Here is a 26,694-nt window from a genome sequence, read left to right on the forward strand (position 1 = left end):
TTTTGGAGCCTGTGGGAGCCCACAAGAAGCGGGTCAGGTTGACGGCATCCAATGGAGAGCTACCACGTATACAACTATAGGGTCAACGCACCAGGACAAAGCCGTAGAAGACTTGGTCCAGCTCACAGTGGACTTAGTCGTTCCCTCTGTTGCGTGAGAGGAGGTCGCTGCCTGCTAGTCGGTCCGGATTGCACGTCCTAGCCAAGCACACCCGGGTGCTTAAGTGTTGTCAGTTCGACCGATACGTATCGTATCGGCAGAAAATTGATACGCTTTACCCCTGAATCGGTTATTTTTAATAAATGTAAAATTTACTTATTTTAATGACTTTAACGCGTGTAATGTTCTTATTGACACATAATATTTTTTAATTATTTTTTGGCACCTGTTCTCTCAAGGTAGGCTAGTAGGCAACTATTACTTTTCTTTTATATATATATAATACATGACATGTGACAAACATGGCACCGTGCTAAATGAAACAATTTATTGGATTTATTGTATTTTTTAAGATTCGAATTTTATAGACGTGTTGTATATAAAAGACTGAAAAATGAATTGAGCAGCTTTGTGCATTTTTCTTTTGAAAGGCAAGCTGGGGTTAGGCGGACCCCTACAAGAACAACAGCCACCCATGTAGCAGAGGGATTCGAACCTGAGCCTTCAGCTTCGCACAGGACCAGCTTACCACATGGGATACCACCTCGGTATTTGCAAGCCACTTTCATGAGAATCGAACCTTGACTGCCCGTGGCTTTCATGGATTGCTTTTGCTGCACTTTGCAACGCCTTCATTCATGATTCGACTCAAACGCCAAATAAATCCGAACCTGCCGTACTTACTAACTTCGAAAAACACGTGGCGGAAAATAACTTGAAAGGCTTATTTTAGGGGAACAACTTAATGTGTCATCGATACTTTTCTCGAGCTATCCCATGGAGGAAAGGACGCAACCAACCTTTCTGGAAGAATAGGAGGGTAATATAGGGAAACGTGAAATGCCCCGTCAGCTCGAAGGTGGTCTCGTCTGAAAAAGCGAAAAACAAAGAGCCCGCCACCGCCATTGCAAATCCCCTTCTATTTCTCCTCCGTTTTCTCTTCCCTTCCTCGCATTTCCCGTTCTGCCCTTGTCCGAGAGATGGCGGAGATCGACCCGCTGGATTCCAATCTCGACGTCCTCGACGGGACGAATGTTCCGGCGAGGTCGTCGCTCGCGGACTCCCTTAAGGGGTGCGGGATCGCCGCCGGCGGCCGGATCGACAAGGCGGACCTGAGGAGGCGGGTGGAGATCCCGAAGCACCTCCGCCTCGCAATGGCGGAGTCCGTCTACAGAAGGGAAGTCGCCGGCGACGTCGGATGGTTTTAGCGCCGCTCCGAAGGCGCCGATCGTCGTCTTCGTCAACTCGCGCAGCGGCGGCCGGTATGGCCCTACGCTCAAGATTCGCCTCGAGGAATTGATTAGCGAGGAGCAGGTCCGTAATCGTTTCCGATTCAGCCCCTCTGGCATTTTCTCTCCCTCTCTGTTTTTTTCCTTCTTCTTTGGTTGATCGGATGAAGAATTCTGTGTTCTTTCGCGGTATGGCGGATTTTTTTTGGATGGTTTGATTATGCACGGAATCGTTGTTCCATCTTTTTTTTGTCGGAAAAAGGTATGAAACAAATGAAACAAATCGGTCGTGTTCGATGAGGGGCGGAACCAATCAAAGAGGGGAGGAACCATGCGTCTGTTTCTTTTCCTTTTTCCTTTTTTTTGTGTTGGTCTCGTTTAGTTGGTTGGAGACATCTCATTATTCCAACTCCGTGAATCATGCAAGAAAAGATTGGTTAAGGGGGACACGGATTGGATAATTTTAGTTTTTCGAACTCAGGAATGGTAAGAAGGGCGATGAGATGATGCTTCTATCTGTTACATGGTACAAAGACAGTGAAAGCTTGCTGAGATTTGAGTGCATCAAGCGGAAAAGTACCCACAAACTAAATTGGGGTTGTGTTCATTGCATCAAACTTCTCAATGCTTCATCGTGCGTTGAGAATTAAGCTGAAAGGTGTTTATTTGTCTAAATATCTTTTATTGTTTGCTTGAACGGGTGAACTAGCGTCCTGTTCTTCATTGACTGTTGCGCCTGCGTTCCATCAACCATCTTGGTGGTTGGGTCGTCGACAATTACGTTGGCGTGACATCCTTGAACGGGTCTGAATATATTGGTGAATATCTTGGATGCTGCATGATTCCTTTCTTCAATGGGTTAAGTGAACCATTCTTGTTGGTAGCGATGCAGGAAGAAGAACTCTTTAATACATGGAATTTTATGGCCGTTGTAATTGGTTATGAGCATTGGCGGCTCAAAATGCACTAGGCAGGTAACACGTGTTGTACAGAACCGAATTTGGATGCCTGGGAACTGGAAATTTGCAGTAGATCACATTCGAATGACTTCCTCTAGCCGAGGCCGTTTGAGTGACTGAGCGTTGGAGTAGTCCATGCGACTTCACTCACAATTGTTCTTTTTCAACTGGCATGCTCCGTTATTCTACAGCAACTTGGTACTTGTTAGTTTCATTCTCTCTAGCACTCTTAAAACAAGAGTCGATGCCATGAAGCAAGCGGTAACACAAGGTAGTGTTGAATCTGTCGGAAAGATCTGGCTTCCACTTTAATACACATGTTTCCATGGGGATCGATTAGCAGGTGATGGTTGTAAGGACCCATACAAAAAGTTCTTTATCTGTAATTGTTGAAAGCAAAAATATTTCAGGTAATCTAGAAAAGTTGCCTAGTGATATTAATTTAGGAAAATGGTCTAGTTCAGCTCTTTAAGCCGGAATATTGAGGTGTGACTAGCATTAGAATAGCAGTTTCTTTATTACTGGCAAAAACAGGTTTTTAGTTGAATTTCGTGATTTTGTTCAGCAGAGGAGAAAATTTGAGTTGTAAGCTTCAAACCATCTTCAACCCTGCTGTTATATTTTTAAAAACTTGGTTCATGGTGAGGGTATATCTTTCGTACCATGAGCAACAGTAATGACCACGATCGTGGATTAGGCAAAAGAGCTGCACCTAGCAGTCATAAGATCAGTTTTATGCTCAACAATTAAAATGTGGAATATACAGAGAATCAGCAACAGCAGTTGTATTGCAGCTATTTTCATTACACCATTACATGTCTTTCATCTTAAAAGGATTTGGCAGTGGGAAAATAGGGAGTCGTGAAGACACTAAGTGAACGTCCATACTAAAAAGATTTCTTTGATCTTTTATATGAAAAATAACTGTCAAATTCATGTTAGGAATTGGCTGCAATATTTTAAAAGAAAGAGCAAAACAATGCAGTTCTGTGGAGAATCACGTAGCTGCATGTAAATCTTAGGCATGTTAAGTGTGTTGCTTCCTTAAACTCTTTCTAAATGCAACTTAATTATACAATACTAGAGAAAGCCATGCAGGCTTTGGAAAGTTTACATTTAAGAGAATCCTATCTATCTATCCATCCTTGGGTCTACAACATGCATGCCTACACATATACATGCGTGTGTGTTTTACCCTTCATGATAAACCGATTAATGCTTATGGAGGTTGTATAAATATGGAGTAGTTATGCTTTTTCTAGATCAATGTATAACTTCCTTTTTTGTGTTTATGCAGGTGTTTGACCTTGCAGTTGTGAAGCCTACAGACTTCTTTCGATATGGGCTGTTTTGCCTGGAGACATTAGGAAGGTTTGGCGACCATTGTGCTAGTGAAACTCGTGAGAGGCTGCGGATTATGGTGTGTTGTTATTATTCCCTCTCTCTCTCTCTTCTTGAATTCATATGAGCTCTTGCTTCCTTGATGGCTAAGTATTTCAATGTACAAGGGATTTTTTTTTTTACAAATAATCATCATGTCAATGGGTGCTTCTGTAAGAAGATGAGTTCTTGGATCACCACCAATCGAAACTTCAAATAGCTTCAACCAAAGTGCCGAGAAAGATCACTCACAAGAACCACAAAGGTTCATACAAAATACCCAAAGAGGGGTATTCAACAATAAGAAGAAAAATATATTTTATTAATTGGAAATCACACTAAAGAAAGGTTTACATTATGAGGGGGCAAAGCCCCATATTTATACACAATGAGAATGGCGAGAACGAAGTAGAGCCGTTGGAAGCCCAACGTCTCTTTACCTTTTTGACTAAGTCAAACATTGACTAGTTAAAAAGATTATAAAGTAAAAAATAAAGACAAAAAGTCCTATTCTAACTAAACTAGACCTATGCTAACTGAACTAAAAATAAACTAACAAAGATTCTTAATTAGCCTAGGTTATTACATATAATTTAACACTCCCTCTCAAACTTATGGTTGAATAACCGAAAGTTTGTCCAAGAGAAAGTGAAACTGAGGAACAACAAGTGGTTTGGTAAAAAAGTTCGCCGGTTGATATTTTGAAGAAACATGGGGGAGATCAATGGTGCCGTGTAGAAATTCATTTCGTACATAGTGACAATCCATCTTGATTTGCTTGGTTCGTTCAAGGAATGTCTAGTTGATGGCGATGCAAATAAAAATTTTGTTGTCAAAGCATAGTCGTGATGCTCCTGTACTCTGAACACCCATGTCATGAAGCAAGCGTCTTAGCCAGACTACTTCCATAGTGCTTGTGGTCATAGTTCTGTACTCGACTTTAGTTGATGAAAGAGGCTTTTTATTGCTTCTTGCACCACCAAGAGATCAATGATTCACTTAAAAATACACAAAGACCAGTAGTTGATTGTCGATCATTGAGACCACCTCCCAAATCTGCATCAGTATAAGCAATTAGATCTAAGAAGGAAGAAGCAGACAATAAAAGTCCTCGAAAAATGAAGGTTTTAATATATCTAATAATACGTAAAACAACTCCCATATGAATAGTGGTAGGAGCATGCTGAAATTGACTTGCTGTGTGAACGACATGCACAATGTTAGGTCTTGTAATGGATAGCTAAGACAGTGCCCCGACAAGTTGTTTGTAAGGTATTGGATTTTCAGGTGGTTCTCTATCATCAATCTTCATTTTGATATTTACAACTTCGGGAGTGTCGACCTGTTTTTCATCTGAGATACCAGACTTGTCAACAATATATAGAGCAAATTTAGATTGAGTTAACAAATAGCCTCTAGAGGAATAAGCAACTTGTATACCAAGAAAGAATTTTAAAAAACCCAAATCACTCATTTCAAAGTGTATTTTGAGAATGTTTTTAATGTTGTCAACTCCATGTTTATCACTTCCAGTGATGATCAAGTCATCTACATAGAGGAGAAAGATGATAATACCTGCATCAGAGTTCTTAACAAACAAAGTTGTATCAGTAAAACAAGATTGAAAACCAAAATCAAGCATAACTTGATTAAATTTGTCATACCAAGCTTTTGGGGCTTGCTTAAGACCATACAAAGCCTTATTTAAACGAAAAGCTTTTCCTTTAAGAATATTAATGCCAGGTGGTGGTTTCATATACACTTTTTTAGCTAAGCTTCCATTGAGAAATGCATTCTTGACATCCATTTGATATAGATATCATTTATTTACAGAGACAAGAGTTACTAAAGTCCTAACTGTTGTCATTCTAGCGATTGGAGCAAAGGTCTCTTCATAGTCTATTCCATACTTTTGGAAATAGCCTTTAACAACTAATCGGGCCTTAAACCTTTCAAGAGTGCCCTCACTCTTGGTTTTACCTTTATACACCCATCGATAGCCTATAGGTTTTTTGCCTGGCGAAATATTTTGAATAATCCAGGTATTCGTCTTTTTTAAGTCATTTAATTCTGCTGTCATTCCTTGGATCCATTCAGACTGTTCCTTTGCTGCAACATAGTTAGAAGGCTCTATGTAAGAATGTATTAAGGCAATGTAGGTTTGATACTTGGTGAAAAAGACTCATAGGATACAAATTTTTCGAGGACTTTTGACACTCTAGATGATCTTCTTGTTTGTATTTGTTCATGTTCTTTAGTATATTTTTTGTGAGCACATGGTTGTTCTGAATTAACCTGCCTAGTGTATTGAATACAATCTTCATTATCATAAAATGATTCTGTAGTTATCATGTCATTTTGATCTTCTTGGCTTTCATCAGTATCACCTTCATCAATCTTTGGAACTAAGTCCAATAAAAAAATATTCGTCTATTTCCTTAGAGTTGTCACTAGAAAAAAACTTTTCTTTTCCAAAAAAGATACATTTCTTGACACATATAACTTTTTAGTTTTAAGATCAAAACATCTATAGCCTTTTTTGGTGATTTTCATATCCTAAAAAAACACAAGGAATAGCACGAGAAAAGAGTTTGCTATTTTTGTCAGAAAAAATAAAACATTTGCATAAAAAAACTCTTAACCTAGAATAATCTGAAATTTGTTTGAAAAGCTTTTCAACAGGAGATATATTGTTTAATAAAGAGGATGACATTCTATTAATAAGATAAATTGCAATTAGAGTGACTTCAACTTAAAAAAATCTTTGGTACTTAGATGTGTAATGAGTAAAGTTCTTGTTGTTTCTATAATATGCCTATGCTTTCTTTCTGCTAAACCATTTTGTTGAGTTGTATAAGGACATGATCTTTGATGTGTAATACCGTATAGATTCAAATAATCTTTAAATTCTTTTGATAAAAACTCTCCCCCTGAATCAGTGCAAAGGATTGAAATCTCATTCTTAAATTGATTTTTTACTAGATTATGAAATATTTGAAAATATGAGAAAACTTTGGATTTATGCCTAAGAAAATAGATCCAAGTATGTCTTATAAAGTCATCTACGAAAATTACATAATACATAAAACCACTTTCTGATATAATAGGTGCAGGTCCCCACACATCCGAATATACTAACTCAAGTGGTCGAGAAGAGACAAAGGTTTTTTCTTGAAAAGGTAATTTTTTTATTTTACCAAGAATACATTTTTCACATGTAAAGGTTTCAAAATTACAAAAAAAATCCATCTTTGGAAAAAACTAGATCTTGGATACACTAGGATGGCCAAGTCTCTTGTGTCATAGATCAAAATCTATTTTCTGAACATTACAACATAATGTATGCTTGGGTATTCCCAAAAAATTTATGTAGTATAAGCTTCATTCTCTATGGCCTTTCCCAATCAGCTTTCCTGGCTGGTGATCCTGCACTCGACAACCATGAGAGGAGAAAGAAACATTACATCCATGGTCAGATAATTGAGAGACAAATAAAAGATTTTGGTTAAGTTTAAGAATATATCTAATTTGTGGAATACAAAATCTTTTTGAGTCTTGAAAAATATTTTCAAAATTTTCTATTCCTTTGATTTCAAGAGATGCTTCATCAACGGTAAAAACATTTGATCCATTTGAGTTATGACATTTAGATAACATATCAATGTTTGGTGTCATATGAAAAGAGACACCTGAGTCAAGGAGCCAAAAAAATTTACCGAGATCAGAGATACTGACGGATGAGACTGCGGCTCCAGGGGATGAAGATGCTTCTTTGAGTAGAGGTTGAAGTGCCTCCACTAATTGTGTTAAGGGCATGCTTTCAATAGATGGTTCACTTGGTTCTTGTGGTGGTCCGACAGACGCAACCTTCTTTTCATAGGGTTTTTTCAATTTCGGACAATAAGTTTTCACGTGTCCCGATTATCGACAATAATAAGTGACTTTCTTTTTTTCAAATTCATTTCCTTGTTTCTCATCATTTGTCCTCCCATAGTGTGGGGGTTTATATGTATGAACATGGTTTTCCGGTCTAGATACAGCTAGAACCGAGTCATCATCACACTTGGAGATTCTCTTCTTAAGCCTATTCTCTTTCATGCTTAATTCTTCTATTGTGTCTTCTATTGTCCTTGATGAACAAGAACAGATTTGGTTGATTCAAATTTCGATCTTAATCTACTAATAAATTAGAAGAAATGTTCCGCATTTATTTGGTTTTAATGGAGTTCTATGTCTTGTAAACAATGCCACTTTGGTTCAAGGAGAGTCGACAGAGTCCCATAATTCGGACAATTATTATGGTACTCTCTAATGCTCTTGTTCCCTTGAACTATATTTCGAACTGTCTTGTAAGTTGCACTGTAACGTCCCGAAATCTTAACCCAAATCTTGAGGATTTTTTTTTTCAATACAACGGAAACCAATCATACCATAGGGCTAAGCATTCCAGAACATTACAGATGGAGCAAGACCAAAACATTCTTTTCATTTCAATATCAATGAAAATTTAGATCAGAGTCCTGACCCTATCCTTGGAACAGTAAATCCAAAATCCCGATCGAAGCCTCATCTTGCAGCCGCTCCTAACTCCAATTCTTCACCTAAAATTTATAGGAATTAGACTACAACTGTCTAAGTAAGAAATCTGTAACTTTTAATGTAGTATATCATGAACCCAGTATATGATATGGGTGTCAAGTATGATGTTCAGTATATACCAAAAATAAACAAAGGTCTATGCTACGACAGTCAAAAATTTATCATAAGCTAACTGACAGGTAACATTAATAGCAGCATTTATATATCCCACAACCACAATACGAATCCACACAACTATTCGGAGAAATGCAATTGTGACAATTCATAATTCATGTACGCATTCATACTACAAGGTACATCCATTATGCATAAAGAAACATTAAACCATACCATGGTGCACAATTTTAGTACAACAAGATATTTAACATACATTGAAAGTTAAGCATCACGCATCCACCAAACATATAACAATTAAGGAAACAGATAACATATGCATGTTATAATGCATAGCAGGAAAATGCATGACTTATGTGTAATGCATGAATCCTCTTATTATCTTTCCTTAAGTTTCTCTTTCCATATGCATGCCCTATTAAATGCATACAATTTAATTTCCTCTTTTTAATTACCATTGTCCGCGGATACACCAAATGAGTACAAACCCCGAGGTCAAGTAGGTTCCCAGGGTAGCTTAACACACAATTTGTATTTTATTACTGGGTTCCAACTTAGCCCTCGACCGAATCACCTTCGGAACATTAGACCTCCACATCTAATGTCGGAGACACAAGGGACACCCCACGCCCACAAGTGCCACTTCCTTGGTACCAAAACAAACTCACAGCTGTGACCAACACACCACTCCCGGGTAAAGTGACGGACTCTCCTTAAAACCGTGGCCAGGAGAAAGAACCTCAATATCGGGTTCAGGGGACAAATTTTCAGTACACGGAGTTTTTGCATCCTCACAGTCTTCCCAAGACCGGATCTCTAAGATTCTCATACTCCAGATGAGATATCCCAGAACGTATATTACACTGTTCTTATTTATTATCTTTTTATTAAGAGCCAATTATTGAGTTTTGCAGTTCCACATGCAAAAACAAGGCAAAAGCTCGCATCAACCCCTGCGAGAACCATCACGAGACTCCAGCCCGTGGAAACACACCGAACAGTGTAATATAGAACAATAATATAAAGTATGATTTTTGCGATGCATTTAGACAATTAAAGATAAAAGCAAACCCAAGCTTAAGGCTCTCTAGGCCTGTGATGATTCATTTAAACCATCGATGCATCGTATGCAAAAATCATAACAACTTGCAATGTATGCAATAATACCAACATGATTCCAAATGCACATTCATTCATACCATTTTAACAATGTGCATGAGCTTCCACAGTCATATGCATGTGTTCACTATCCATGTGTAAGTGCTTTCATGTAATGACTTAACACACATGCATTCATCCATAAGCACATAAGGACATTTATACCTGATTTTACATGCTAAACACATATCGATTTCGTGTATGCACATGTACTCAAAACAAATCCATAAATGCACGATAAATAAACATGTCCCATCAATATAGGCACATGAAACCTTTTCATGCGTTAACATTCGCACACATGAACATAACCCAGATTCAACAATTGAAACTTCAGGGCTGCACACATTCATATCATGTATGCGCCTATATCAAAACAACTTTGCCATGACATATTATTAGACATCAAATACCTCACATGTTACAAACTAAAAAGCATGCTAACATGTGCCAAATGCATGTGCACTCATGCAAATACAAACCCAATCATAAGCATGCCATTTCCCAGTCATATGCATCCTCACTATGTGTGTTACCCACATCACATATGTGTATTAACCAATGCATATCTCCTTTGAGTGTATGAGTGTGCACATAAATTATACACGCTCATCAAAAATATCACTAACCGAGTCATGACCTCATTCATAAATGCACAACCAGTACAATGAAATGCTAAGATAACATTTCACTTATTCGCCAGGCAAAAATGTAAGCTTTAGCACATGCTAGGGACGATGATCAGGCTTACCAATCCCGGTCCTGCTATCCTCCTAGCTAAACATCCAACTAAGTTCCAAAGGTCTGGGATTCTTGACACATACATAGGCATATGTAGGTTCGTAACAGTCAATAGGTCATACACACAATTTGTTCAATCTACATAACATGAAACTCAGTAAGGTTTGGTCAACTTTACATAATTCTTGAACTTAGCAAATCTGACCAGATTGCAAACCCATTTAAAAATAGCAAATCTGAACCCGATTCGTCAATCCAATTCCTAATAGAATTGTCATCACACCCTGTGTAAACTTGCATCACACTCCATGTAATGAGCAGAAACATTAATGGTATGTAAGAGTTATGAGCTGCACAACAAATGCTAACATCTTGACTCTGTTCTTCCACTATTATTCATAAAAGCATCTACCACTACATAACCAAATCACTTTCAGATACAAGTATCCCCGTTAAGTACAGATAACTACTTAGCTCCCATTCATCTGGGGTCAGTTTAACAAGAGAGCATGCATACACAAGAATGAAACATGCATCAGTCATCAGTGAGTTCATCACCGTTCCCAAATCAACTATTCAGGAAAAACCCCGATTCAAGGATCTGCCGAACACCCTAAGGGTTCAGACTTTTTACCCATTTGAATAATCTCCAGTAAATCTTGAAGTATACATGCTTCATTGATATACCAATATGCAAGATGTTAAATGAACACATGGAATCCCATTTAAGAATATGATACCCAAATGGAAACAGCAACACAAATCCAATCGGTACTCATGTGTTCGATTTCAAGAATACAATACTCATATTGAGAAACAACAAGAATCAGAAATCAGAATGTATCTCAAAAAGGAACTATTCACAGAAATCAAGACAAGAAACCAAATCAAGATTTTAACTCACTTTAACATGAAGATTTCTATAACAACTAAATTCCCAACCACACCATCTATGAACCAAGGTCTCCCAGTAAATCACATCTCTTGAAATGTTATATGATCATTCTGGTTCACAAGGCTGATTGACCTATACAACCCTTAACCCAGTTCAAGATGTGGCAGTCCCCACGAAGACTCCCTCGTCTTAAGCCAAGAATAATAGTAGCTAAAAGAGGGATTCCGACTTGATTCGTAAAAACCATCATGGAACTCATAATATTCATGACATAAACACAAGCAATGGACAGAGAAAACCAATAGAAATCCCACCAAAACCATTCGGTCGATACTTCATAATACCATCCAAATAGTGAATGACATTAAGAAAAATAGGCTAAACTGAAACCAAGCAACCAAATAACTCTTTATAAACAAGTACCCGCACGAAACTTCAAGAAAACCCATCTAAAATAACAAGAGAGGTCCATGACATAAAACCCATAAAGAAATGAAGGGAACCCCCAAATCGTCATCACCACTACCGGGAAACCCTAGCTCACAGATCTAGGTTTTTCCGGCGACCAAGAATCACATTGAAACACTCTAAATCATGAAAAAGAATTGGGGTCCCCCCCTTGACCGACCCAAACACAATGGATTCCGTTCACAACCAACAAGAAAAGGCCAGAATCCTACCTTTTCCGGTGTTTTTTTCCGACGATCGGAGACCGCTATCGCGAGACGATGGTCGACCGACTCCAGTTGCTCCTGCCGCCGTGAAGGGCGCAATCGGGAGGCTGCTGTCGATGGTCGGCCTGCTGTTTCCACAGCCGCGATGCTGTTCCGGCGAGGAGAAGGTGGTTGTCGCGGTTGGCGAGGTCGCCGACATCGGTTGCTTCATTGTGAGGGAGCTGGTGTCGATGTCGCCACTGTCGAGCTCGGGCCGAGAGGGAAATATTGAGAGACCGAACGTGAGGAAGAGAGGAGAGTGACAAAGACGAAGAGGAGAGTCCCCCCTCCAGCCCCCCTTTAACGCGTTGAACTCCACCCCCTTCTCTCCGAGAAGGGTGGGGTTGGTTACCTTATGTAACCCCCCTCCCCTTCTTTGGCTCTCTTGCAAGAATCGTGCCCTAGGCACGATTCTTGTAATCGGCCCCTTTAAAAAAAATCACGTCGGGTTCGGGTCCGAACCCCGTGACCCGCTATGCCGCATCCATCATTATGTGGATCTGGATTAGCTCTCCCCTAGATCCACGATGAATGTGGATCCGTAACGGATTCTGGATCTACAGGTTGGATCCATTTGGGTCCAACCACGGATCCAACCCCAAGTCATTCATTTTTATACTAATAGTATTCTCTTAAAAATAATTTTATTTATTTATTTATTAAATATTGTTATTATACATATATATTTTTAACACTCCTATATACATATATTCCCTTTTTGGATCCGGGTAACGGATCCCGGTCCAATAGGAATAAAAATACCCATCGTAATTTTTTTTTTTTACGGGTATTACATGCACACATGTGCAATGTCTTTAAGAGAATACATTATCTTAAGATAGTTCCAAGCATCATTTGCATGTTCAAATTTTGCAAGATTTGAACATTTTTTGATATCGACACTACTTATGAGGTAAGACATAATCTTGGTTTGTGCCATTCTCCATTCCTTCTACTTTTTTTCGTAAGTGGTAATGACTTTGTTTTTCTCAACTTCCGTAAGAAGTATTTCTTTCTCATCTTTTACTTTTGTAAGGATTAACCTAGGTTTCATCAACTAATCCCCACAACCCTTTTCTCATATAAGGTGCTTCATAATTGAAGATCATGTAACATAGTTAGAATCGTTGAGCTTAATGGGTTTAATGGTGACATTATCATTGTCGGTCATTTTACAAGGTTTGAGAAGGAAAATAAAGAAAAAGAAGAAATAAGAAGAATAGAGAAGAGAAGAGAAGAGATGAAAGAGAGGATAATGAGTACTCCACCGATAACGAGTACGAGTGCTCCTCCAAGCTTTTACACTATCATGATTTCACATATACTTGAAAAGAACTTCACTTTTTTTTAAAACTTTAAATGACACATTTCCCGATGCACCGAAAATAAACTTAGCTTGATCACCAATGATACCATGTAAGAAGATGAGTTCTTGGATCACCACCAATCGAAACTTCAAATAGCTCCAACCAAAGTGCCTAGAAAAATCACTCATAGGAACCACAAAGGTTCATACAAAATACCCAAAGAGGGGTATTCAACAACAAGAAGAAAAAAAATATATTTTATTGATTGGAAATCACTATAAAGAAAAGTTTACATTATGAGGGGGCAAAGCCCCATATTTATACACAATGAGAATGGCTAGAAGGAGGGAGTCATTGGGCTTCCAACTGCTCTAAATAGAGCCATTGGAAGCCCAACGTCTCTTTACCTTTTTGACTAAGTCAAACATTGACTAGTCAAAAAGATTATAAAGTAAAAAATAAAAACAAAAAAGTCCTATTCTAACTAAACTAGACCTATACTAACTAAACTAAAAATAAACTAACAAAGATTCCTAGTTAGCCTAGGTTATTACATATAATTTAATAGCTTCTACTTCTGTTTGGTGGTGTAGACAGTGGGATTTTGCTTGTGCGCAAGAAATATTTGATTCCTAAGTTAAATGAACTGTTTTTGTTTTTATGGCAGGTTGCTGGTGGTGATGGCACAGTTGGCTGGGTATTAGGGAGTGTTGCTGAGCTGTGTGTGCAGAACCGAATGCCAATTACACCAACTGGAATCATTCCACTTGGCACTGGCAATGATTTGTCTAGGAGTTTCGGTTGGGTGAGCAGTAGTCTCTAAACTATTTAGACCTATTCCAATATTTCATTTTAATTAATGCTTATGCTTATTACAACCTTTTATTCACCAGTCTTTTAAAGTTTTATTCAGGGTGGCTCATTTCCTTTTGCATGGAAGTCTGCAGTTAAGAGGTCCCTATATAAAGCAGTGACAGGTCCAGTTTGCTACCTTGATAGGTGTGTGTTTTGCAATCTGGCCATATGATGTTTATTCTTCATATTCTCATTCTTTTTAAACTGTTGATATTGGATTTCTGGATTGGAAATGATTTAAGAATGTCACAGTAATGGTGGAATTTCTGGTTTTTTTTTTTAAATTAGTGTTGGAAATGAAAACATCTGAATGTGTATGTGCATAAAAAATTGTGTAGCTATATTGTATAAAATTTGAATAAGCTCTTCAACATGATTTCTATGAAAATATCTTTTCCAGAAAACTGGTGTGTGTCCAGAAAACTTCATTGAATAGAACATCAAACAAGGAGAGCTGATTTCTTCAGTATTTATGCAGAATTCTAATTTTCTGCAAATTTTAGATTATGGAATTCCAGTGAATATCAGATTATCAGTGAATTTCCTTTTTGCTAGTCATTGTCATCATTGGCTTTATACCATTATATGAAGTGTACTTGCAAGTTCTTTTTTTCCACTCAGTCATAAGCTGTGATGTGGCCTAAGATGGCATATTTCTCCATTCATTCTTTTTATTTCTCGGTGGGCCATATTGGGATTCATTGTGAATGTGCTTGTTTGGAATCCTTTGTCAGAGTCTTTCCATGCTCTATCTTGGTAGATTCTTGCAGCCTGCAGATGTTGTCACTCTCATTTGCATTATGTTTCCACTTTCTTCTTTCCAAACTCTTATTCGTTTGTCTCAGTGCATTGTATTTTTATGGGGAGTATGGAAGTTTGACTATATACTGTTGTGAGCATATTCTTGTGCAAGGGTGTTTATCTTTGTTTCTTTCTTTATGTCCTTGATATATGTTATGAGGCTAATTTAGGGATTTATTATTTATTCTTTATTTGAGGACTATTATATGCATAAGATTGCATCATTTTTATCACCACTAATCATGGTGCAATCATTTTCTAGGATTGTGCTTTTAACCCCCTCTCCCTTTCTTACACAATGCACTGAAAGTAGAATAATCACCTCCATCCTCGATACATGAGCATCTGCTTTTGCACTTTCAGTCTTGAATTGTCTTTAATATTGTAAAGTCTGAAGTTTGGATTGATGCTTTCTAACTAGCAATGCTATTTTTGGAATATTACAGTGATCTAACTATTTGATTTCTATGGAATTTTCATATCATGATGCAGCTTAATCTTTTTATTGTGGTCCATTTTGTTCTTATTGTCATCATGGTAGTGCCAGGTAGCCGCCCATTAGCACCAACATTACCTTAAATGGTCAATCTAGCTGTTTTTACTCGAGCATAATCAGATGTTGGTCCATGAAAATGTAAAGGAATTCTCTGGGCTAGCTTCCAGAATGGACTTTTTGTACTGTGAAACTTGCCTTCCAAAATTTTAGTTAGGATGGAGGCTATAGATCTATAAGAAGAAAAGCTGGAGGATGCTTAATGCCCTTTTTAGTGAAACTTCTTCTTTTGCCTTGCACTGTAAACAGGTTGGAGTTGGACCTGTAAGAAAATTGGCAGAAGTGTAACCCAAGAATGCACAAGCATTCACAAAGTCCAATAATAGACAAGCACTGCGACATTCAAACAAGAAGTCCACAAAGGGACAATATGAAAGCCTAAAAGGCTACACAAGCCTGAAAAATCATGAAATATTTATTAGAACGAGCTTTGAAAAGCATACAAATACAAGGGGGATAACCCCATATTTATACAAGAGAGAGGACCCAAGGAGGGGCTCACATATAGGTTTTGGAGCCCCTCCAATGGTCATATTTATGCCTGTTGGAGGGGCCCAACATCTATATGGTTGGCCCCTCAATGCCTAAAAGACAAAATAAATAACAAATAAAAATAAAAATACAAAAAAAAATAAAAACATATTAAAAAAATGAATATGTGAGAAATGGTGAAAATACTATTTTACCCCTATTGGGTATTACAAATGAATTACATAATTTATATATATATATATATACATATGTATATACATTTTTAACACTTCCCCTCAAACTTGACGGGGAAAGTTATCCCGAAAGTTTGAAAATACAAAAAGAATCTTGGGAAGAAGTGCAATTCTTCAAGAGCCTTCAAGGAAAATCTCTATCTTTATGGCATCTCAGAAAATTCTTGCAAGTCTTAAAAACGCCTTTATTGGTGATCATCCCCAAGCACCTTCATTGGTTATCTCCATGATGTATCGAATTACATCTTAAAGATCCTGCATAGAAAGAACAAACCAAAATTTTCTATCTTATGAGTTGCAAAATTTTTAACAACAATATATTGTAAAGTAAGAATAAAATGGTTTAAACGAAATAGTAATAACTTTTTGAATCATTAGATATTAAGAAAGACAAGAGGAGCATCCCTTAAAGATGAAATTAAATCATAATCAACTTATTTTTCAAGAAACCATAACATTGATCATAAGAAGATTTGATTATTTAAAGGACATATGATTCATTAAGAAGCGATAAACAATTATGCATAAAAATTATCTTAAATGAAATGGTGGTCTTCCAAAACGCATACGAATCTCTCAAAAGAGTGTCTATTAGAGACACTTCAAACAAAACCCATAAAAGGCTATAAATGGAAGAACATAAATAAACTGAACAAATCTTTATCACAGAAATGCTTAAGAAGCATTGATCATGCACCATGTCTTCAAGACTAAAGCTATGTACTAGAAGGCACTAGATTCTCAATAGATCAAAATGCGCCCAAGGGCATGATGAACACTCTCAAAGGAGTACACATGCACAAAGGCATGAAAAATAAAGAACAAGTTTATTGAATGAGTAAGAAAACCTTTACAAAACGGATTAGAAAGAGCTAATTAACTTCATGCTAATACACATATATGCATATTTAGTTAAAGCATCTTTAATGCACATGAAACAATAATAAAAAGATAACTATATTTATCAATAAAAGATAAGTTAATTAAATTTATACGTATCACAATATGGACAAGATAAACATAATTCACTCACACATCCTAGAGTGAGTTTAAGTATAGCGGACCAAATATCAATATATATATATATATATATATAATGTTAACAATGAAATGCATGATCTTTTATCGATAAATATTTTTCCATTCAAGGAAAAAACAAGTAGTAAAGATTTAAAAAATTCATTGCAGAATTAAAATATCCCACATGATAAAGGGAATGATATATGCAAATCAAAACTAATTTGCGGAAGATGATAAATTTAAAAATTTTCATAAATATAGAATTTTGCAAATCTCAACAATAGTTCATCCACTACAAGCAATCATCTCATTAGACCTCAAAAACCCACAAATCAAGTGTATAAGCGACTAGAACAAGAGAATATATATAATGCTACTAAAGGGCCAAAGACACACATGAAGGTATGTATAAACACCTTTTGTCTACATATAATGACACTTAAAACTAGTGTATCAGTGCCTAGAACAAGAGCATAATGCCAACAAAGGGCTAAAAATCACACACGAGAGTGTGAATAAACAACTCTTGTCTACATAAGGATAAAGTGTATCAACTACTAGAACAAGAGTATAAAATCAACAACGGGCTAAAAATAACACACGAAGGTGTGAATAAACATCTCTTGTCTACATATAATGACACTTAAAAACAAGTGTATCAACGACTACAACAAGAGTACAAAGCCAACAATGGGCTAAAAATCACACACGAAGGTGTGAATAAATATCTCATGTTTACATATGATGACACTTAGATAAGAGGCATAAAAAGGAAAAGACACCCGAGGTAAGAAGGCTTATAATGGAAACACTAATGCAATTAAAAAATATCAATTTAGACCATATTTTGAAACATCATGGTTTCAAAAATTAGATATCCGTCATAGATGCACATAATTAAAAGCATCCATAATAAAAACAATGGCAAAAAACAAATGAGTGATTCAATACACTCGCAATCAGAGATCACATAACTGTCACTTAGAGTCAAACTATAAGTTGACAATCTAAAATGACATAAAACGAGGTGCACACAACTCACCCCAACAAACATCTTTGATTCAATAATAATAAGGCCAAGAAGATTGATGCACCATATAAAAGTCTGTGATGAACAACACAAATTCCATAAGAAGGCAGTAAATACTCACGGAAATCATTTTCCAAACAGGTGAGTTCATAAAAGGAACCGATATGAAACGACAATTTCAAATCGAAAAAATCAATAATGGTAGATGACCAACCTTAGAAAAAGTGCAATCATATGCATAACAATATATCTCATGACAACCTTTTGAATAAACAAGAATCATGCTTAACATAATCAATTATTCAAAAGAAATTCACTGATCAAGGAATAGATGCACTAGGGCACATTACATACAAAAGATCTAATAATTTTTAAAGAGAAGACACAAACATATTATTTTAAAAGGAAGTCTTTTAAATCAAAAGTCTACTATCAGACAAACAAAACATGTAATATTAAGGAAATAATACATATAAAGTTTTTAGAAGAACCTTTTACAATCTCAAAAGTAAACATAATTACTATCAATCATGAATACTTGAAGCAATAAGATGATCTAATAACTCATAGCCACATAGGTTATATAGAAGCTATAAAATTATACCAAACATCATTTATTGTGCAATATATTTTTGTGTGACTATGACACATTTTTAGAGAAAATGAGTTAACATTATAAAATGTATTCAAAGCATCCAATGCAAGATTTATTTTCTATATAAAAGTCAAATAGAGATGAACACAAATATCTAAGATCATTCTCAAGCATAATCAATCAAGAATGTTTTTCAAAGAATTAGTTTTGCATAATGAGGGAAATATCTTAAAGTTAACCATTGAAATCACATAAAATATGAATATGTCAATATACAAAAATATCCACGAAACTACCAAAGAGTTAAGTAAAACATGATGACATAAGATGAACATCATACAAGATTCTAAAATTTTAAAGAACTCATAAAATTCATATAATATACCTAAAAATTATATTTTAACATATGCCTAGAACTATCAATAATCATTACGATAAAAACCAAATGCATACAACAAAGGAATTAGCCATATGAAAAGCACAATATTTAAGATTTTTAAAGGAAAATCATCTATTCTTGTAAAATATAATTTTTATGATGATATGCATAATTAAAACAAATATTTTATGAAAATATGCTTACGCACGAGATTTAATAATTACTTTAAAAAACCTATTCATTTTTAACATATTTAGCAAGAGACTACTATTTAAAATAGAGATACATATACGTAAATGAGATATATAAAGACACAATACATGAGATACAAATAGAGATACATAAATGAGATAAATAATACAAAAGACACGTAAAAAATATGAGATACATACCGGGTAAGAACTTTTCTTGAATCCAAGCCACACAACTTTGAGTGACACATTTTTCGAAATGACCATCGTGATGACACAACACACGATCTATTCTCCTAGAGACCTGGCTCTGATACCATGTAAGGAAATATGCGGAAGTGTAACCCAAGAATGCACAAGCATTCACAAAGTCCAATAATGGACAAGCACTACGGCATTCAAACAAGAAGTCCACAAAGGGATAATATGAAAGCCTAAAAAGGCTACACAAGCATGAAAAATCATGAAATATTTATTAGAATGAGCCTTAAAAGGCATACAAATACAAGGGGGATAACCCCATATTTATACAAGAGAGAGGACCCAAGGAGGGGCTCCCATATAGGCTTTGGAGCCCCTCCAACGATCATATTTATGACCGTTGGAAGGGCCCAACGGCTATATGGTGGGCCCCTCAATGCCTAAAAGACAAAATAAATAACAAAGAAAAAGAAAAATAAAAAATACAAAAAGAAATAAAAACATATTAAAAAAATGAATATGTGAGAAATGGTGAAAATACTATTTTACCCCTATTGGGTATTACAAATGAATTACATAATATATATATATATATATATATATATATAGAGACATGTATATATATACATATGTATATATATTTTTAACAAGACCCTGGTTGGTCATGAGCTGAATCCAACTAGATGGTTCTTTAGGCAGGTACGATAGTTGTAGGCTGCTCATGTTTGTGTCAATTTCCAACCCAGTGGCAGTCTTAACATTTACAGTGCTTTTTTTTAATTGTATAAAGCCGCTTTAGAATTTAGTTTCAATTTTTTTAGTTGGTATTCTAGAATTGCCTGCTACCATTTTAACTTTTAGTTGCCGGAAGCCATATTGATTATTTTTTTATCCTCATTTTGGTTTCATCTCATTTATTCTTGCATGCTGTATCATGTGATATCATTTTATTTTTGTTATGGCCGATCAACAATAAGAGTGTGTCGCATGGAGAGCAATCATGTCCTATGTTCTTTCATTGACATTGTCTACTGTTGCTGATAAAAGTTTTTGGTCTTTTTGTTTTCCTTTTTTTTTTTAAATTTTTGTGACATGATAGTTGGCAAGTTGTGATCTCAATGCCATCTGGGGAAACAATAAAACTTCCTTATGCTCTGAAATATCGGGAGAAGTGCATCTTTGATGAGGTGATGAATGGAACCTTTATGTTGCTCTTTGTTGCACATATATTTTAGTTTGAACTTGTACTTTTCTGGATAGTGCAGTGAAGCATCATTACCTTTTTGAGTTCATTCAGAAGAACCAGAAACCACAATTCTAGTTTGTATGCATCTAATTGTAATATTTGATTTGCCTCGTGTTTTCACAATGATATTGAGGTATAATGTAATTTAATGAGTATCATACCATTATAAAATAACTGTCAATGATGTAAGCTGCTATCTGACAGGATATAATAGAATTATAGAAGTATGTGTATATTCATATATTGTCTTTTATGATGCTGTCCCACGAATGGATCCTATTATCATTGTTTACAACGAAACATTATTTTTTCACTATGTGAATGAAATTAATCAAGAATGTGTAACATAGATAAAAGGATGGTAATTTATTTTTGCAGAAATTCCTGCACTGTGGTGAGAGCTATCCTTTTTTATACAAAACCCAGTCTGATGATGTGCAGAACTCTAATCATGTTTGCGCTAAAGAATAATCCTTAGTTTAATTTATGATTACAAACATATCAACAATGTTAATATGGTAAACAGAACAATTTTTTTGAAGAAGCATCTTGCCATCTACAGAAGGCAGTGCAGGACTGATTTCTTTGAGCTTTTGTGGCTTGTACAAACTTCACTTGTGGGCAACATCTGTAAAAAAGTATTGAACGTGCAATAGTTGATCATCTTTGTTCTCTCTCTCTTTAATTGTTGTTGCCGCTGCTGTTATTAATACCATTTACTGGTTTAAGCTAGAAAAATGAATGATAAGTTAGCTCTCCATCAGGATGAAGATATTGAAGATTATTTGCCGGGAAAACCTGGTCAAATTGAAGGTGTATTCTACAATTATTTCAGTATAGGTATGGGTACAAACTTTAGCAGCCCTTTCTTTTGGTTTCTAGGTGTGGCTTGTGCGTATACTTTAGGGGTCTCTTATTGTTGTTAGTCTTTGCGTCTGCTGTTGCCTATCCTTTAAAGACTCTGCATTTTGGAGTCTTAGGATGCCTCTTTGTGCTTTTATTTTTCAGTCCATGAGTTATTTAATAGCATTATGCTGGTTTTGTATAAAAGTTCATGTTTGTCATTAGTTATTCATTAACCTAGTATTGGCTGTGTACAATTTTTTCTTTTATTGAGTGATAAATATGTTTCCATTGCCATGGGGTATTCATAATAAAAAGAATCAATATTGTCATGCATTCATTACTTCTACTTTTAGAAAAATGGTCATGGAATAAAAAGCTTTTTTATTATATAATAATATTAATATATCATACATGCACTAAATATAAAGGTGAAAAGTGGTGGGTCTAAGATATTTCAAAGCTAGAAGCATTCACATGATAATTTGCATAAGAATGGGGGGCCAAAGGCACTGTGCGCCTTATTCTAAAAAGAGAACACTGATGCAAGAGTCAGATTTATCAAAGAAACTATGCAAGAACAGAGACATGCAGAAGAACAAGAGATTGAAAGTGAACCAGCAAAAGAACAAGTTGTGAGGCGATCCACATGAATCCGTCATCTTGTTGATTGATGGGTAAGGTATGAAAATTGCTGTATGAAACATCAAATATTTATGGTAGAGATAGAGAAACATGAATACCCAAGAAGTATTGTGGAAGCTTGCAACAATATGAGATGGATAGAAGCCATGAATGAAGAGTTGAAAGCCTTGAATGAGTGTAAAACATGAAAAATAGTTAAAAGGCCAAAAGATAAAAATATTGTTGGATCGAAGTGGGTGTACAAAATTAAATACAAACCAGATGAGAGTATAGAAAGGTATAGTGTGAGGTTGGTAGTAAGATGATTCACCCAAGAATATGGCCTAGATTATGAAGAAATCTTTAGCCCCGTACTTAAAATGGGAACTATCAAAATTATTATATCTTTCACATTGGATCATGGCTGGTTGTTAAATCAACTCGATGTGAAGAATGCCTTCCCTCATGGGGGTCTCAAAGAAGTGTATATGGAGTAGAGCAGGATCGACCCAGATCCATACAGCCTGACCCAGTCTGGGGACCAAACCTGTACGATGGGACCGAGGATCTGACCCAAGCAGTGGATCTGACCCAGATCATAGTACCAAGACGCAGGGCTGAGGTACCTCTGCGTACCTACTCCAGACGAGCACAGGCCCGTGTATCCCAGATCCAGCAGCAAAGAGAAGTCATCTCGGGTCCAAGGCCGAACCCGAGACCCGGATCCAGTTGCACACCTTAAATACCCTATTCTAGGGTTGCGTGCAACAAAGAAGTTTTGAAGATTTTCTCTTTTACTTGGTTGTTTCTGTTTTCTGCCGCCAACATTTGTTCTTCTGCAACCATTACTTTCATTCCATATTTTTTTCATTATTCTTCATTGTAATTCTTTCCTTTCAATAAATAAGTTAAATATCATCAGACCTCCGATCCTCGCTACATCAAAGTGGTATCAAAGCACAACCCCTCCTCCTTGGTCGACGGCATAGCATAAGAAGCGAGGGACGATCCTACGAACGGGAAGGAGCATGAGGAATCAGGTACCATCAACGAAGATCCGATGATGCGGATGATCGACATGATGACAAAGATCCAAGAAAATCTGCTACGCGTAAGCAAGAATGTATCCGACATGTCAAAGCGTTTGGATGGGATTAAAGGATGGATCGTCGTTCTTGAGTCACCGGTGGAGATGCACACAATGACCATGCTGAAGACGAGTGTTGGATTGGGCGGCGAGACTGCAGACCCCGCGGCTGCGATGGCGCTCAAACAAGTCCACCTGAACCTCCGTCAACTTGTTGTGCAACCGGATGGCACCGGGGCAGACCTGCGCAGAGATGCCGACCGAGTGACGCTCCAGCAGGTGGTACCGCTTTTGAACCTTGGAGCGACTGCCACTCGGGTGGTCGTAGCCCTCCAGCCGAACCAGGGGGCCATTGAAGGACCTCCCAACACCGGCTTGGGTGCGCAGGCCTGGCCTCGAGCCACGACCAAGGGACTGCAGGCCAGCCATGGCCTGCAGGGCCCGAGCGTGACGTCGGACCAGGTTACCGGCGCGACTGCGTCAGCCCGGGCCGGGGCTGACCTAACTACCCTCCCACTGCGTGTGCATGGTGGGTCGATCGCAGCCCACCAGCGAGCAGGGGGTGTGGACCTTTGTGGGTCGGATCGAACCCGATAGGGTCCGGCCAGGAGCCGGTACTATCAGGGCCCAGACCCGGATCTCGGGAACCATCCTTTGGAGCGGGTCCAGGCCTCAACCCCCATTACCCGACCTACCCAGTTGGGTCCGGTTCGCGGGTCGCCCTAAACCAGATCCAACCTATTACTTTTGAACCCCAGTTCAGATCCCCTGTCGACCCAAACCTATATCGGACCCGGGCAGAGCTCCAGTTTGAATTTGAGCCAGGTCAAAACCAGACCCATCCAGTTATGGATCAAGGATTGAGTTCTAACCAGACCGTCTCACACCACAACTCGATCCATGGACTTACCCACCCCATTCTGGGTCTGACGAATAGCTTAGGTTTTGACCCAATCCAGATCCAATCGGGTGAGTCATCCCAGTACTATACAAACCAGACCCAATACCCATACCAAACCCCAAACATGACCCAACCCCTTATCCCGTCCCCGATCCAGGACCCTATCCCATATCCAACCCACTACTTTCACCATAACCCAACTTCCAACCCAAATCCATATTATCCCATTCTCACCAACCCAGACACAATTCACCGACCAATCCTACCACCTATCATACCGGCGCTTCAACGCCGACAGTAGATGGTTCCCACCCAAGGACGGGCCAGACCGAGGCAGTTTCAGACAGCGGCTATGTAGATTCAGCAGGGACCGGTGCGACCTGAGCGCCGACCACATGTCACTTGCGTGCGTCAACATCAACCCCCAAGCGAGCAGTACCGTGATGAAGATGACTATGCCCTGATGGATGATGATGCCTTCTGGAATGAGTACCCTGCAGGAATAGTGGACCCTCGCCAGCAGCGAATGCCAGAGCACCCCTCTACCTACGGGGTGAAGTTGGACCTTCTAAAGTTCGCAGGATGATTTGACGCAGATCAGTTCTTTGACTGGTCCTATGCTGTGTAGTTTTTCTTCGACTACCACACTGTAGCTGAGCATCATCGTGTCTCTCTAGCGTCCACTCGGTTGAGGGGCCTAGCGTAAACATGGTGGGTTGAGCTGCAAAGGTCGAGGGAACGATAAGGACATGAGCGTGTGCAGACATGGAAGGAGATGCAGAGATTGATGCAGTCCAAGTTCGTGCCTTCTGACCACGCTGAGAGAGCCTACAAGGAGTACCTGACCCTGCGTCAAGGCACCCGTACTGTGGCAGAATACACTGCTGAGTTCCATTGTCTATCCCTGTGAGTGCAGATCGAGGAGACCGCCCGCCAGCAGGTCACGAGGTATATTTCTGGTCTCCGTCCTGCTATTTCTGATGACTTCAGTTGTGTCACAGTCGAGTCGTTGGATCAGGCCAGCAGTTATGCCATGAATGTGGAGGAAAAGTTGAAAAGGAGGCAGGAATATCGGGCCACTCGGAGTGATCAACCCAGTCGACCCAAGTCGAGTTTCTCAACCAGGGGAGCGAGCTCCCTTAGGAAGGAAGACTCAAAGTCTACCCCAAGAGTCGACCCTAGCAAATCTGACCAGTCTGGACCAGCATACCATACCAGATCCAAGGCCAAGCCTAGTGAGCCTACCATCCGTTGTTTTAGGTGTCAGGAGTTAGGACACATAGCATCCAAGTGCCCCACCGTGAACAAAAATGCCCATTTCATCGAGAGTATTGTTGAGTCAGCATCCGATAGTGAGATTGAGGGTGAGTCGTCGGTTGAGGGAGAGAATGAAAGGGAAGTCGTAGAGTTCGATAGTAACGTCGAGAATTTGTTGTCCATCCGTCATGTTTTGACCGCACCCCGAGAGTCGACCCCTGCAAAATGGTTGCGGAACAACATTTTTAGAACCCGATGCAACTATGAGGGGCATGCGTGCGATGTCATCATTGACACTGGGGCTTGTGAGAACATGGTTTCCGAAAGTGTCGTGTCCACCATAAATCTGAAAACGGAAAAATTATCCCAACCATACAAGATGGCGTGGTTCAAAAGAGGGAACAAGGTCCCCATTACCCAACGTTGTCTAGTTTGATTCTCTACGGGAGAGCATTACCACGATGAGGTGTGGTGTGATGTAGCCCCTATGAGTGCGTGTCATATTCTTTTGGGACGTTTTTGGCAGTTTGATCGCAAGACCACTCACGATGGCCGTAGGAACACATACTCATTTATTTTTAAGGGTCATAAAATAATCCTTCTCCCTATCAAGGAGACCGGTTTTCCCACTGTGGATAAGCCTGAGCGAGTTCCCTGACTCGCGGGCCTATCATACTGGACTTTCTTGAGCCATTGTAGGGAGGATGGTTATTGTTATGCCCTGGTGGTCAAACCGTCTATGAGTACGTCATTGCCCGTTCCTGCGGACATCACACTCCTTGTTGAAGAGTTTCGCGATATTATGCCAGACGACCTTTCCGATGGCCTACCTTCGACGAGGGTGGTGCAACATGCCATCGATTTGGTCTCGGGATCAAGTCTACTTAACCTCCTAGCGTATTGCATGAATCCATCTGAACATGCCAAGCTGTTGAGACAGGTTCAAGAGTTACTGCAAAAGGGTTTCATTCATGAGAGGGTGAGTCCTTGTGCAGTGCCCGCCCTTCTCACTCCTAAGAAAGATGGATCCATGCGCAGTACCCACCCTTCTCACTAGGGTTTATACAATATACCCAAAAAGGATATGCAAAGCAAATAGGAAAAATAATCTTTATTCAAAAAGGGAATCACC

The 26,694-nt window shown here is 38.2% G+C and overlaps 1 pseudogene across 1 annotated transcript in view; it reads left to right on the forward strand.

Annotated features, from left to right (window-relative positions):
- The first annotated feature begins 1,139 nt into the window (after nt 1-1,139).
- The window catches only part of LOC149835038 (diacylglycerol kinase 3-like), a 41,222-nt pseudogene continuing 15,667 nt past the window's right edge, over nt 1,140-26,694 (forward strand). The window contains exons 1-5 of the transcript XR_016432442.1: nt 1,140-1,473; nt 3,645-3,767; nt 13,922-14,059; nt 14,168-14,253; nt 20,704-20,791. The product of XR_016432442.1 is annotated as a diacylglycerol kinase 3-like (transcript). The remainder of the gene's footprint in view (nt 1,474-3,644; nt 3,768-13,921; nt 14,060-14,167; nt 14,254-20,703; nt 20,792-26,694) is intronic.

Source organism: Nuphar pumila, chromosome 6 (genome assembly GCF_984573655.1).
Source record: "Nuphar pumila chromosome 6, dmNupPumi1.hap1.1, whole genome shotgun sequence".
NCBI lineage: Eukaryota > Viridiplantae > Streptophyta > Magnoliopsida > Nymphaeales > Nymphaeaceae > Nuphar > Nuphar pumila.